General features: G+C 41.8%; 1 protein-coding gene across 10 annotated transcripts in view; it reads right to left on the reverse strand.

The window, feature by feature from the left end:
- Nucleotides 1–14,684, reverse strand: part of adck1 (aarF domain containing kinase 1) — a 443,325-nt gene that overhangs the window by 66,237 nt on the left and 362,404 nt on the right. The window lies entirely within an intron of this gene.

The raw sequence follows: 14,684 nt of genomic DNA on the forward strand, positions 1-14,684 counted from the left end.
GAAAAACGACATCTTACTTTGAAAGGGCAAATAGCTCACTTCCTGTTGGATTTAGGTCAGGGGTGTCAGTACATGAGTTGTAGGTCTCGATGAGACGAACAAGCCAGTTTTGATCTTTCTACGACATTCCCACGGGCCGCAGCAGCCATTTTAGTGTGTCTAGGTGGCGCTAGAGAGCCCATATTGGCACTTCAGGGGTTAATTTTTTCATTTATCAAATTTTTCGCCAGTCCTGACATGCGCGCCAATTTTGGTGAGTTTTTGAGCATGTTTAGGGGGTCAAATTCTGGTTCAAACAGACGGCGGGAGAAAGGAGAAAGAAAAATTAAAGCTGCAAACAGCGTTGGATGGGACCTCGCACTTGCGCCCGTTTTGGCCTCCAGCTTAAGTCGTCATTGTGAATTATTTAGAAATATCAAACATATTGCCACAAACATCAGAAAATCCTTACAGAGCTGAACGTTTTGATGTTTGAATGCTTTCTGTAGCTGTAAGTATGTAGAAGTGACGTCACAATATGCAAATTAGACGAGCGAATTTCTTCCCATCAGATTCCTCTTCCTTTATTTTGAGGATGAGATGACAAAAACAGCACAAAACAAAAGAAATCTACTGTGTAAATATGTTCAAAATGTTGTTTTACTGAGCTTTATGAAATCCAATATGGCCGCCACCTAATGACACCACAATATGCAAATTAGATGAGTGAATTTACTCCAGTGACAAACTTTGGGTCATGATGAATATTTTTCTCATTTACAGTATGCCTTTATCTCTCACCACTTTCAAGCCACAGCCTTTTGAAATGTTGAAATGAAAATGGAATATTTTCCTCAATAAACTCTGGCACCTAAAGGGTTAAAATGGAGATGCTGCCCCTGTCATGTCTGCATGTAAGATGTAGACACGCACAGACATCATCTTTCTGTGAGTTTGTGTGACAGCGGTTGCCATGGTAATTAAGTAAGTGCACCTAGCAGAAGAGCATAGAGAGACAGACAGAACACACAGGAGACCTGTTTTAGTGGAAATTTACCTCCTCGAACAAATTCTTCCCATTCCGAAACCGTTGGTCCAATCATCAAAAAAAAGTAATGGTGAGAGAGATAAAGTTATAAAGAAGATCTGTTTAGCAGCAGTTGAGCTGGCACGTGTGCCTGTTTGAAGGCGATACGATAAACAATGTAGGAGGAGATGTGTTTTTTTGAGAGCACGTTTGAGGTGAAATCTTACTTTGAAAGGTCAAGTAGCTCACTTCCTATTGGAATTAGGTCATGGGTGTCAGCGCATGATCTGTAAGTCAAACACACCATATTTGGTTTGATCTTGATACGACATTGGCTGTGTCTGTGTGTGCAGCCGTTGTCATGGCGATTAATGACTTGCCTGCACCTGTGGCAGACACAGACAGCTCAGGAGAGCAGATCACCAAAGGCTGTTTATAATGGGTTTTAACTCCTCGAACAAATGCTTCGCATACCCAAACCGTTGGTCCAAGCAAGTGAATAAAGTTATTTTGAGAGCCAGCCACGTCTCGTGAACGCACGTGTCGCGTTTTATATTTCTCGAGTCAAAAATGTGGTCAGGAGAGCGAGTTTAAAATGTGTTGCACCTAAGCTGTTTCCAGAAATTTCTCCTCTGAGTTTACATGGGAGTGAATGAGAAAAAAATCGGCGCTCCCTTCGCTTTGGAGCCACTCAGCAAAAATGTGTACATGTGAGAGATTCCATGTCAACATATCTGTGAGCTGGACAAATTTTCCTACGTTTTGTGGTATAAATTGTGTCTGTACAGTGAAAATTGTGGCCATAGCAGCGAGTTAAAGACAAAAGTTTTAGACGATTTTTAGAGCCCTCTCCACTCTAGCTCACAGCATTCCGTGCAATACACACCCATTGTAAAGTGAGAATTTCTCCACTTTTGCTCATGGTACTTTGAGAGGCACAGATGAAAAACGGTAAAAGATATGAAAAAGATGAAAACATGAGTGAATAGATGAGACCTGTGGCAACATTTGAGAGTTGGAATGGAGTCTGTAGCACAAAGTATGGAGACGCTGTAAATGCTAGAAAAAGCCCTAAGATTGGTCTCTTTCTTCCCCCTGCTGCCATTCATTTCCTATGGGACAGCTTTCGAAGATTGCCAGGACGTTTTTCTGACATCTCACCTTATGGAGCCCATAAAATCCAAACTAAGCGAGTAATGAAAAAGTTACGAATAACTTTTGATTAGAACGAGTTGATCTGTCATCTGTGCAAGTTTGAAGCCGATTGGATAAGCGGTGTATGAGAAGAAGATTTTTTAGGAAAGGCAGTTTTAAGGCAAAATCTTACTTTGAAAGGGCAAATATCTCACTTCCTGTTGGATTTAGGTCAGGGGCAAATGTGATTTGATTTTTAGGCCTTCATGAGACGAACACGCCACTTTTGGTTTCATGTTTCTACGACGTTCCTACAGGCCGTGGCGGCAATTTTTGTGTGCCTAGGTGGCGCTAGAGAGCCCATTTTGGCACTTTAGGGGTTAATGTCATGATTTTCTAAAATTTTTCACCGGTTCTGATGTGCGTGCCAATTTTGGTGAGTTTTTGAGCATGTTTAGGGGGTCAAATTCCAGTTCAAAGAGGCAGCGGGAGAAAGAATAATAATAACTAGAGAAGCAATTTCTGAAGAAATTGCGGGTGTGAATGCTGCGAGCTGAAGCCACGCTGCAATGCTGCCTTGAATACAATGAAGTTTGAATGATTTGAATGTTTGAAAGTTTGTTGAAAAGCTGACTCCACACTGAATAGCTGCCTTTAATAAAATAAAGTTTGAATGATTAGAATATTTGAATGTTTTACTGAGATTTATGAAATCCAATATGGCCGCCGCCTAGTGACGCCACAATATGCAAATTAGATGAGTTAATTTACTCCCATCAGATTCCTCTTCCTTTATTTTGAGGATGAGACGACAAAAACAGCACAAAACAAAAGAAATGTACTGTGTAAACATGTTCAAAATGCTGTTTTACTGAGATTTATGAAATCCAATATGGCCACCGCCTAGTGACGCCACGATATGCAAATTAGATGAGTTAATTTACTCCCATCACAAACTTTGGGTCATGATGAATAGTTTTCTCATTTACAGTATGCCTTTATCTCTCACCACTTTCATGCGAAAGCCTTTTGAAATGTTGAAATGAATATTTTCCTCAAATAACTCTGGCACCTAAAGGGTTAAAATGGAGATTGTGCCCCTGTCATGTCTGCATGTAAGATGTAGACACACACACACATCATGTTTCTGTGAGTTTGTGTGGCACAGTGGTTGCCATGGTAATAAACTAGGTGCACCTGGCAGAAGAAAAGAGAGAGACAGACAGAACACAGAGAAGAGAGCTCTTTTAGAGGAGATTTAACTCCTCGAACAAATTCTTAATAAAGTGATGGTGAGACACAGCCACTTCTCGTGAACGTACGTGTCATGTTTTATATTTCTCGAGTCCAAAATGGGGTCACCAGAGCGAGTTACAAATGTGTTGCACCTCAGCTGTTTCCAGAAATTTCTCCTCTCAGATTACATGGGAGTGAATGAGAAAAAAATCGGCGCTCCCTTCGCTTTGGAGCCGCTCAGCAAAAATGTGTACGTGTCACAGATTCCATGTTAACATTTCTGTGACCAGGACAAATTTTCCTACGTTTTGAGGTATAAATTGTGTATGTACAGTGAAAATTGTGGCCGTTTGAGCGAGTTGAAGAGAAAATTTCTTGATGAGTTTACAGCTGCTCTCCACTCTAGTGATGACATCACCCACTCTAGCTCACGCAATACACACCCATTATAAAGTCTGAGAAGGGCTGAAAACTTCATGTATTTTAAACTGACTTTGTAGAAAAACTAAAAGAGATATTGAAAATTTGAATTAGTTCCTGAAAGTCGACGACAGCGTCAACGTTTGAGAGTTGGAATGGAGTTTCTATGTCAATGTATGAATTCGTGATGTGTGGGTGAAGATGAGTGAGTTTGAAGGATTTTCTCATTGACTTCCATTATAACAAAGTTTCAGAAAACGCTGAATATTTTTGAAAGTTTGAATGGGATTGAAAAGTTGAATCATATGTAAAATGTCAGCAAAATGATGAATATGAAAAGTCGCCACTGCCGCGGCCTGCAACATGATAGGACACGTGTGTCACTGTGGAGGTTCATCAACTTGATCGTCATGTGGCCACAAACTGGAGATTGTGTATGTAAATGTATTTAGTAGCGAGGGATCGATAGTCGCCACGCCGCCACATAGACACCATTAGACGTAGCTTCACAGCGTTTATAAGGTAGCTTCACCAACTTGTTCTGCATGCATTAGAAGTGGAATGAAGTTGATGCGGTCAAGTTTGTGGCATTAGTACATGTTAAAGTAAAAACTGGTCACTTCCTGTTACCACCAGGGGGTGCTATGAGTAAGGTGGGATATTAACATATCGGGGCGTTCGGAGCCATCATCATGTCCAGCAAGTTTGAAACTGCTGAGATCAAGTATGTGGGCGGGAGAGCCGTTCCAAATTCGATGGCAAGAAAACGAAAAGTCGCCAAAATTTGTCACGCCCTAGCGGCCACGCCCCTTGCAATAGAGAAAAACTTTTAATAACTTTTGATCAGCATGTTCTCAGGATGATCTGTACCAACTTTGAAGTCGATAGGACGAAATCCCTAGGACAAGTTCGTTCAAATGTAAGTTGTGGAAATCGCTGTAACGAAAAAACAAAATGACCGACTTCCTGTTGGGATTTTACCATGACGTCAAGAGACTTTTTTGTGCGTCTGGGTATGATACATTTGTGTACCAAATATCGTTTGCCTACGACACACTAACCCCAATGGGGAGGGTATTTTGAAAATTTGTAGGGGGCGCTATTTCGGCATTTTGCACCGACCATGTGCAACCGCCCAAAAATATCGAATTTTGGATATGGCCAGACGAATGTGAAAAGTTAGAAGCATTTTCAAATTTGGGAAAGGGGTGAAATTGGGACACGAATTGTCGCAAGAATAATAATAACAATAAACAGCACAATTTCAATAGGGTCCTCGGACGACTTCGTCGTCGTTCGGGCCCTAAAAATCCTTGCATTTCAATAGGGTCCTCGCACCGCTAGGTGCTCGGGCCCTAATTAAAGCTGCAAGCAGTGATGAACGGGCTCTCGCAGTCCACGCGCGTCGGGGCATGCTGCCGCTGGGGGGCGTGCACCTAGAAGTCTTGTCAGCTGTAATAAATTAAAAAATAAACGTTATCTCTTACTTACATTTCCAGTATACAGGTAGGCACCCAACCCACGTATGTATTTTCCCAAAAAGTAGAAGCTGAATACATGCCCAATAGTTCAAGGTCTTCTGGGTCTTTGAAAGTTGACATGGTGTCTCTAGCTCAAAGTATGAGGGACAAGAAGAGGTTGAAAGTTGATGAGTTTTGAAGAGGATTTGAAGATTTTCCAATTTACTTCCATTCACACAAATTAGACTGCCACCAGAACGCCACCTATTAGCCGATTTGCACCGAATTTTGCACAAACCCTCATCGGGCCATGGAACACAATTAGCAAAAGTGTTGTGGTAATCCGACTGTATTTGGTGAAGATATGAAAGACTGTCTGTTTTGAAAACAATGTGCAGGAATTAGTTGTTTTATATTTTGGCCGTTTTTTGGACGATCAAAATTCTTTTAATAACTTTTTGTCAGGAGGGTCCACAGATGCTACATGCAAAGTTTGGTGCAAATCGGTCAAATCACCTAGGAGAAGTTTGAAAAAGTATGTTTTTCATTTGTCGCAATTTAGCGAATGGAAAGTTACCGCGAAAGTGGGCGTGGCTTACACCACACAATTCAGCGGAATTCAGAGAACACGTAAATAGAAGGTTTAACAATGTGCAACATATTATGTGGGAGTTATTAGCCAAAAACGCTTTTGCATTGAAAATAGCGCCACCTGCTGGTCATTTTTGGTGTGTGAGTTACAGGGGCCAGTCTATACCACCCCTATCAATTTTATTTCCATGAGTGTTATGGTGTTGGCACAGTGCCAAATACTAAATTAGACGGTCACCAAAGCGCCACCTAGTGGCGGATCGGTAAGTCCTTCATCAGATATCCTCAGGAGGGCATTGACAATAATTATACCAAGTTTCGTGTTAATCCGCCCCACCGATGTTGAGATATAAAATACTTCAATTTAAAGAGTGCCACCTTGTGGTCATCACCCGAAATTTTGCACAGAGCCTTAGGGGCTCATGATGAAGTGGTAACCTTTCATGTCATTCGGATACACCAATGTGGAGATATGCAGCACTTTCTGTTTAGAACGAAATCTGCAGGAAGTTGCTATTTAATAACTTGAGTATTGTTTGGATTATCGAAATTCTTTTAATAACTTTTCGTCAGGACGGTCCACAGATGCTGTGTGCAAAGTTTCATGCCAATCAGTGAAATTGCCTGGGAGGAGTTCAAAAAAGTAGGGTTGCGACATTTTGCAAATTTGCGCAAAAAAAAAACGGTCAACGGAAATGGGCATGGCCTATACCACAAGATTCAGCACAATTCACTGAACGCGTGGATATATGGTTTTTGAATGTGCGACAAAGTACTTGGGAGTTATGAGCCAAAATGCACTTTCCTTAATAATAGCGCCACCTAGTGGTGAAAATTCAGGACGACAATAGATTATAAAATTTTTCGCCAGGTGTGACTTATATTCCAAGTTTGGTGAGTTTTGGGGTATGTTCAGGTAGTGAAAAATGCGATCATATGGGCAGAAGAAAAAAAAAAAATACATATATATATAAATAATCGGGAGAAAAACAATAGGGACCTCGCAGGTCTCCTGCTCGGGCCCTAATAATAATAAAAAATCCTTGCATTTCAATAGGGTCCTCGCACCGCTAATAATAATAAAAAGCGCGATTGCAATAGGGTCCTACGTGGATGACTTTGTCGTCGCTCAGGCCCTAATAAAGAATAAACACAACAAAAACAATAGGGTCTAGGGTCTAGGGTCCTTTGGCGAGGACTGCTCTGTGAGCAGTCCTCTGCCTTCGGGCTCGGTCCCTAATAAACGCAGCAAAAACAATGGGGACTTTGTCCTTCAACCGAGGTCCCTAATAAGTACAACACTAGAATCGCTGAACATATCAAAGATGGGGATGGTGACTAGTAGTGATGATATCTGGCACCAGGCATCAATAATGTGAACAAGTCTGGGTCAAAATTTAGTATATAGCGGGACTATGCATGTAACACTACAAAGCTTTTAATTTGAAACTAGAACTTTAATTTGAAACAGGAAATGGCAGCACTAAGTCACAGACTTTCCATGTAACAGCGCTGGCCCCACTGTCAAATTAATGTAAATCCATGTTAAAATGAAGAGGAGTACACTTAAACATAGTCACACAGCAGAAGGGACCTGCTTTCTCTGGAGCTGTGTCCACTGATAAAGCTCTTTTTTGCTTGTTTTCACACAACCCTCCCCCATTTAAATCCAGTCAGGGATATATTTCCCTGCATGACTGATGGAGGCTGTGCAGCCATTGGCCACTATCGGAATCAAATTTCACAGATAACGGTAGTTTGAAAAACTTAGTACTGGTGCTGTTACCAAAAGGAGTAACTTGTTATTGTGGCAGCACCAGTTCAGACACTGTAACACATAATAATCACTTTAATTTCGATATTCGATGAGAACAGAAGGTTGCAGTCCTAGAAACAGACTGACAGCTAGTTAAAATTCTAACGCAGATAAACAAGTAAAAAAGTGCTGGATATTGCAGTGCTTCCTCACTGTCTATCCTGTAGTCATGGTAGATGCCACTTGGGTCTTCCTGTAAATTGCTCAATATAAATGTGACTTTCCTTCCTGTATAGGCGGTGAGCATTGCCCTTAAATATAATTAGCAAATGCAGAACGGTTTCGTCCCTTGGATACTTCACACGTCTCTAAATTTAATCTTTATTTAATTGAAAAAACAAACAAAAAAAAATAGTTATCAGGTTAAAGATATAAACCCGCAACATAATACTCGAGCCTGCCAAGCCCAAATAAAAGGGGTCTGCTGAGTCCTTCTTTGGGAATAACAATTAGTAGCAATTATAGTAGGTTGGTTAGTAGGATTCACAGCTGTCAGCAGGGCACATAGAAGGCGACAGTGCTCTAATTTGCATTTGAATGCTTCAATGAGGACATATTATATTGTGAGTGGTGCGATAATAGGCCATGCAAAAGGCAAAGGGAATGGGATTGGGGGGATGGGGAGGTATATGCGCCACTGATTCTACTTTTCTTCTCAGTGTAATAGAGAGTTGGCAGGATGATTTCATACAGAAGACATTAGAAAATGTGGGAAGAATGTCAGAATCTAGTGTATGATCTGCTATCACTGATACAATTTTTACTCTTCACAGAAGCCAAATGCATCTGTAGTCAGGATAGTAAATGAATTGTTCTAAAAAAAATGCACACTGACTACTAGGTTGTCCATTTTTTTTAAAGTTTAGACTCTCTCAGAAATGTGTGATGTGATGTGATGTCAGTAAAGTAAATGTTTGCTTTGGTTAAGGGGTGAGGGTGGAGGACAATGTTCAGCTCCATTACTGATAAAGCAGTTTTTCTTAGGTAAGAACATTTACTGAAGGGTCAGTATGCTTCAGACACAGTGGTTGTTGGATTGTTGAACAGCATCTGAAAGCCCCTCTCCCCACACCTTTCCAATCTCTGCTTTTTACAAACAGAATAAAGGAGTTTGTGCTGATTTGGTATTATTAGGGTCCGAGCGACAACAAAGTTGTCCGTAGGACCCTATTGTAATCATGCTGTTTATTATTAGGGTCCGAGCAACGACGAAGTCGTCTATGAGACCCTATTGTAATCGCGCTGTTTATGAGGGCCCCAGCAACGACAAAGTCATCCATGAGGACCCTATTGTAATCATGCTGTTTATTATGTTTTCAAATGATTATTATTATTAGGGCCCGGGCAGGTCTCGACCTGTGAGGTCCCTATTGTTTTTTGAATGATTATTATTAGGGCCCGAGCTCCGACCGAAGGCCGGCGAAGGCCCTATTGAAACTGCTCCGTTTATTATTATTAGGGCTCGAGCACCTAGCGGTGCGAGGACCCTATTGAAATGCAAGGAATTTTTATTATTATTATTAGGGCCCGAGCACCGACCGAAGGCCGGCGAAGGCCCTATTGAAACTGCTCCGTTTATTATTATTATTATTATTATTATTAGGGACCGAGCACTTAGCGGTGCGATGTCCCTATTGAAATGCAAGGATTTTTTATTATTATTATTATTATTAGGGCCCGAGCGACGATGGTACACACACACATATCATACCGAGACGCACAAAAAGGTCTCTTAACGTCATGGTGAAATCCCAACAGGAAGTCGGCCATTTTGTTTTGAATTTTTTCGTTACGGCGATTTCCACAACTTACATTTGAACGAACTTGTCCTAGGGATTTCATCCTATCGACTTCAAAGTTGGTAAAGATCATCCTGAGAACATGCTGATCAAAAGTTATTAAAAGCTTTTCTATATGTCAAGGGGCGTGGCCGCTAGGACGTGACAAATTTTGGCGACTTTTCATTTTCTTGCCATCGAATTTCGAACGGCTCTCCCACCCACATACTTGATCTCAGCAGTTTCAAACTTGCTGGACATGATGATGGCTCGGATCCGAATGCCCTGATATGTTACTATCCCACCTTACTACGTACTACGTACTTCAGACGCAAAAAACTATGTATATCTGCCTGCAGGGGGCGCTATAACCTAGGCCAATGCGTTTTTGCCTATAGCTCCCACACCGTATGTCACACATTCAAAAATCTTGTATCCCCAGCTTCCCTGAATAGAGCTGAATCACTTTGCCCTAGGCCACGCCCACTTGCGTTTTGGAAGTTTTTTCCGCAAAATCGCGAAAACTGGAAAACCTACTTCTCCTTGGGATTTTGTCCAATCCGCGTGAAACTTGACATATACACTCTTCTACTGGACCTGATCTAAAGTTATCAAAAGAATTTTATTTTGTCAAAAAATGCGCAAATTATTAACAAACAAACTTCTATAGCTAGCTATAAAAATGCAAACTGTTGGATATCTCGGTCAAACCAAATGCTATTAACACAAAATTTGAAATCATTGGTTGGCATAAGACTGTGAGGGTATGATCCGAATTTGGCGAATTTTGACAACTAGGGGGCGCTACAAATATGGTAAGTTTATATCTCTTGAACGGCTGCACCGATTTCTACGAAATTTGGTTGGTATGATGTAGGGCCAATTCTGAGGTCATATCTTGAAGGTGGTCATGACTGGTCAATGTGGGCGTGGCTTATTACAAGATAAACAACAAACATTAATTTCTGCCAAACTATTATGCTGAGGGCTTTGAAATTTTAAGGATACATATAGAATAGCACACAGATCTTCCGTACCAAAAATTGCACATGTACTCCACTAGGTGGCCCTATAACGGATGCAAACGCGTTTTTGCCTGCAACTTACACATTTTAAATGACACTTTCACAAACATTATATCCATGTGTTCCCTGGATAGAGCTGGGTTTTCTGACACAGGCCCTGCCCACTTCTGCTGCACATTCTCTTTGCTAATTCGCCACATGTCCAAAACCTACTTTTTCGAACTCCTCCTACATTTTAAGTGCCACCTGCGTGAAACTTTGCACATAGAATCTCCAGATGTGTCAGATGAAAAGTTATCAAAAGAATTTTGGCACTCTAAAAAATGCGCTTGTTACAACCAAACAATATTTTTTGCTAGCTAAAAAACACACATTGTTTCATATTTCGCTCAAAGTAGATGCTTTCAACATCAAACTTAAGTCACTCGTTCCCGAGATCATCCAGAGGCTTTGGGCCAAATTCGTCGCAAATTGGTCTATAGGTGGCGCTATAACGGATGCAAAGGCAGTTTTGCCTGTAACTTCCACATTTTGAAATGACACATTCATAAACATGCGCTCGCCCAGAGCCCGTTGTCCTTCGGGGACAACTTCCATGGGCTCCGTGGGACGCAGGGACCGAGTCGCATGGGGGGGCTTGGCCCCCGTTCATAACTGCTTGCAGTTCTAGTTTTTATTATTATTCTTTACCCGACTTAGTGCCCCAATTTCGGCCACATCCGAAATTCGATACTTTTGGGTGGTTGTACATGGTCGGTGCGAAATGCTGAAATAGCGCCCCCTACAAATTTTCAAAATACCCTCCCCATTGGGGTTTGTTTGTCGTAGGCAAACAAAATTTGGTACACATATGTATCATAGCCAGATGCACAAAAAAGTCTCTTAATGTCATGGTAAAATCCCAACAGGAAGTCGTTGTCCTAGGAATTTCGTCCGATCGACTTCAAAGTTGGTAAAGATCATCCTGAGAACATGCTGATCAAAAGTTATTAAAAGTTTCTTCCTATGTAAAGGGGCGTAGTCGCTAGGGCGTGACAAATTTTGGCGACTTTTCGTTTTCTTGCCATCGAATTTCGAACGGCTCTCCCGCCCACATACTTGATCTCAGCAGTTTCAAACTTGCTGGACATGATGATGGCTCGGATCCGAACGCCCTGATATGTTACTATCCCACCTTACTCATAGTGCCCCCCGGTGGTAACAGGAAGTGACCAGTTTTTACTTTAACATGTACTGATGCCACAAACTTTACCGCATCAACTTCATTCCACTTCTAATGCATGCAGAACAAGTTGGTGAAGCTACCTTATGAACGCTGTGAAGCTACGTCTAATGGTGTCCATGTGGTGGTGTGGTGACTATTGATCCCTCGCCACCAAATACGTTTGACTTTTTGATGGCTTCAACAACCTCATCTCCTCATGAAAATTGATACACATGATTGATACAAGAATGGCGAGCTCGTACATCTGATAGGGGCATCGCCCATGGGGGGGGGGGCAATATGCATCTATAGCGCCCCCTTGAAATTTTCAAAAACCCCTCCCCATAGGGGTTTTTTTTGGAGTTGGAACATGAAAATTGGTAGACATGTGTATGTTGTCCGGACGCACATAAAAGTCTCTGGCACCAATGGTCTACTCCAAACAGGAAGTCGGCCATTTTGATTTTGACTTGTCATTTTGGCATGATTTCCCATGTTGTATTTTAACGAGCTAGTCCTAGGGATTTCATCCAATCGACTTCAAATTTTTTACAGATCATCCAGAGACCATGCTTATCAAAAGTTATTAAAAGCTTTTCTCTATGTCAAGGGGTGTGGCTGCTATGGTGCCTCCCTCGCCACCAAATACGTTTGGCTTTTTGATGGCTTCAGCGACCTCATATCCTGACTTGACTTGTCATTTTGGTGTGGTTTCCACATGTTGACTTTTTTTACAGATTATCCAGAGACCATGCCGATCAAAAGTTGTGCTCTGCATGTTTGTAGGTCAAAGGGCGTGGCTGCTATGGCGCTGCCATTTTTGATCCATCGCCATGCATATTCAAGCAGCTCTCTCTCCCACATAATTCATCCAAACTGCTTGAAAATTTCTGTACATGATAAGAGCCCCGCCCTCAACGTCTCCATATGCTCGTGCGCAATCTTGCTCATGGCGCCCTCTTGTGGAAACAGGAAATGCCATCTTTTACACTGACAAACACCAACCTCAAGCTGCTGACCTGATCAACTACATTTTGTGGCCACATGACGATCAAGTTGATGAATCTCCACAGTGACACATGTGTCCTGTCATGTTGCAGGCTGCCGCGGAGGCAGTGGGGACTTTTCATCCTTTGCCATGGAACATCAACTTGGTATAAATCCTTCATGCATTGTCCGATTTGCTCAAAACTTCACGTGTGATGAGGGTCCATCCCTGAACGCACCTGGCCACATCTGGTTATGCTCGTAGCGCCACCTGGTGGATGAACAAAACATTGCATTTTTTTTTTCTCCCTTCTCGCTTCGTGCCACAGCCCCCACATACCTCAGGCCCCCACGGTTGCATGGGAGAGCGAGGGCCCGATCACAGCTGCTTGCAGCTTTAATTATTAGGGCCCAAGCACCTAGCGGTGCGAGGACCCTATTGAAATGCAAGGATTTTTTATTATTAGGGCCCGAGCACCTAACAGTGCGAGGACCCTATTGAAATGCAAGGATGTTTTATTATTATTAAGGCCCGAGCACCTATGATCTATGACCCTATTGTTCTGTACGACATCTATTGCATGTCTGTCCGTCCTGGAAGAGGGATCCCTCCTCATTTGCTCTTCCTGAGGTTTCTACCGGTTTTTTTCCCCGTTAAAGGGGTTTTTTTTTTGGGGAGTTTTTCCTTATCCGCTGTGAGGGTCTTAAGGACAGAGGGATGTCATATGCTGTAAAGCCCTGTGAGGCAAATTGTGATTTGTGATATTGGGCTTTATAAATAAAATTGATTGATTGATTGATTGATATTGAAATGCAAAATGCATTTATTATTATCATTATTATTATTATTATTATTATTATTATTATTATTATTATTATTATTATTATTATTCCTCCAAATGAATTGCCTTTTTGGGAGGCTTAACATACCCGAAAACTCATGAAACTTTGCACACATCTCAGAACTGGTGAAAAATTTGATATTTTAAGGGTCTTGTGCGTGGGTTCCAAAAAAATGGCTCAGTAGCGCCCCCTACAAAAGTTTGAGGAAACAGCCCCTGAAGCCAGTTTAACCTACGTGTATGAAACTTGGTAGGCTTATGTAACACTCCAGGACCTACGAAAAAGCCTCTTGGAGACATGCTGTAAACCCAACAGGAAGTCGGCCATTTTGAATTTACTGTGCAATTTTGATGCATTTTTGGTCATTTCCAGGGGTCATAAATGAATGAACTAGTCCTAGAGATTTCATCTGATCGACTTCAAACCTTGGTCTGTCCCACCCCAAGACCTTGAAGATAAAAAGTTATCAAAAGCTTGAGTTTTCGTCAATGCGTGTGACCGTGGGATGGCGTCAAAGTTAGGGGTCTCGCCACTAAACAGGAAGTAGTTTATAACTCTAGCATACATGGTCCAATCTTGCCCAAACTTCACAGGATTGATGCCAGTCCTGCCCTGAACACATCTACATGTCAATAATTAGAGATAAACATAGCGCCCCCTACTGTCAATAGGAAAGGTCAGTTTTTAAAGTCAGTTTTTAAAGTTTTAGACTTTAATGTACATCTCCTACAGAATTGACCAGATCCATCTCAAACTTGGTCAAAAAAGTCATAAGACGTTGATGACGCTTTATTGTGGAAACTGTGAGTTTTCGTCGAAGGGCGTGGCCATGGCCTGGCGGCGAACTTTGATGTTTCGCCGTGATGATAAACGTTGCTGTAACTTGACTCCACGTGGGAATATCTTGCAAAAACTTCACACATATGATGACAGTCCAGCCCTGAACACATCTACAGAGGAATTTTGAATCACCACCATAGCGCCACCTACTGGCAACAGAACGCTACTTTATACATTCTTTGATGTCCCTCTTCTAGCAGGTTAATCAGACCCACGTCAAACTTACTGATCTAAGTCCTTAGACCTTGATGATACTTAAAAATGAAGCTTTTGAGTTTTCATCAAACGCTGTCACCGTGGCGCCGCCTTGTTCGCCATCAAATACACTGTTGTTTTGAAGGGAT

This window comes from Epinephelus lanceolatus, chromosome 15 (genome assembly GCF_041903045.1).
Source record: "Epinephelus lanceolatus isolate andai-2023 chromosome 15, ASM4190304v1, whole genome shotgun sequence".
NCBI lineage: Eukaryota > Metazoa > Chordata > Actinopteri > Perciformes > Serranidae > Epinephelus > Epinephelus lanceolatus.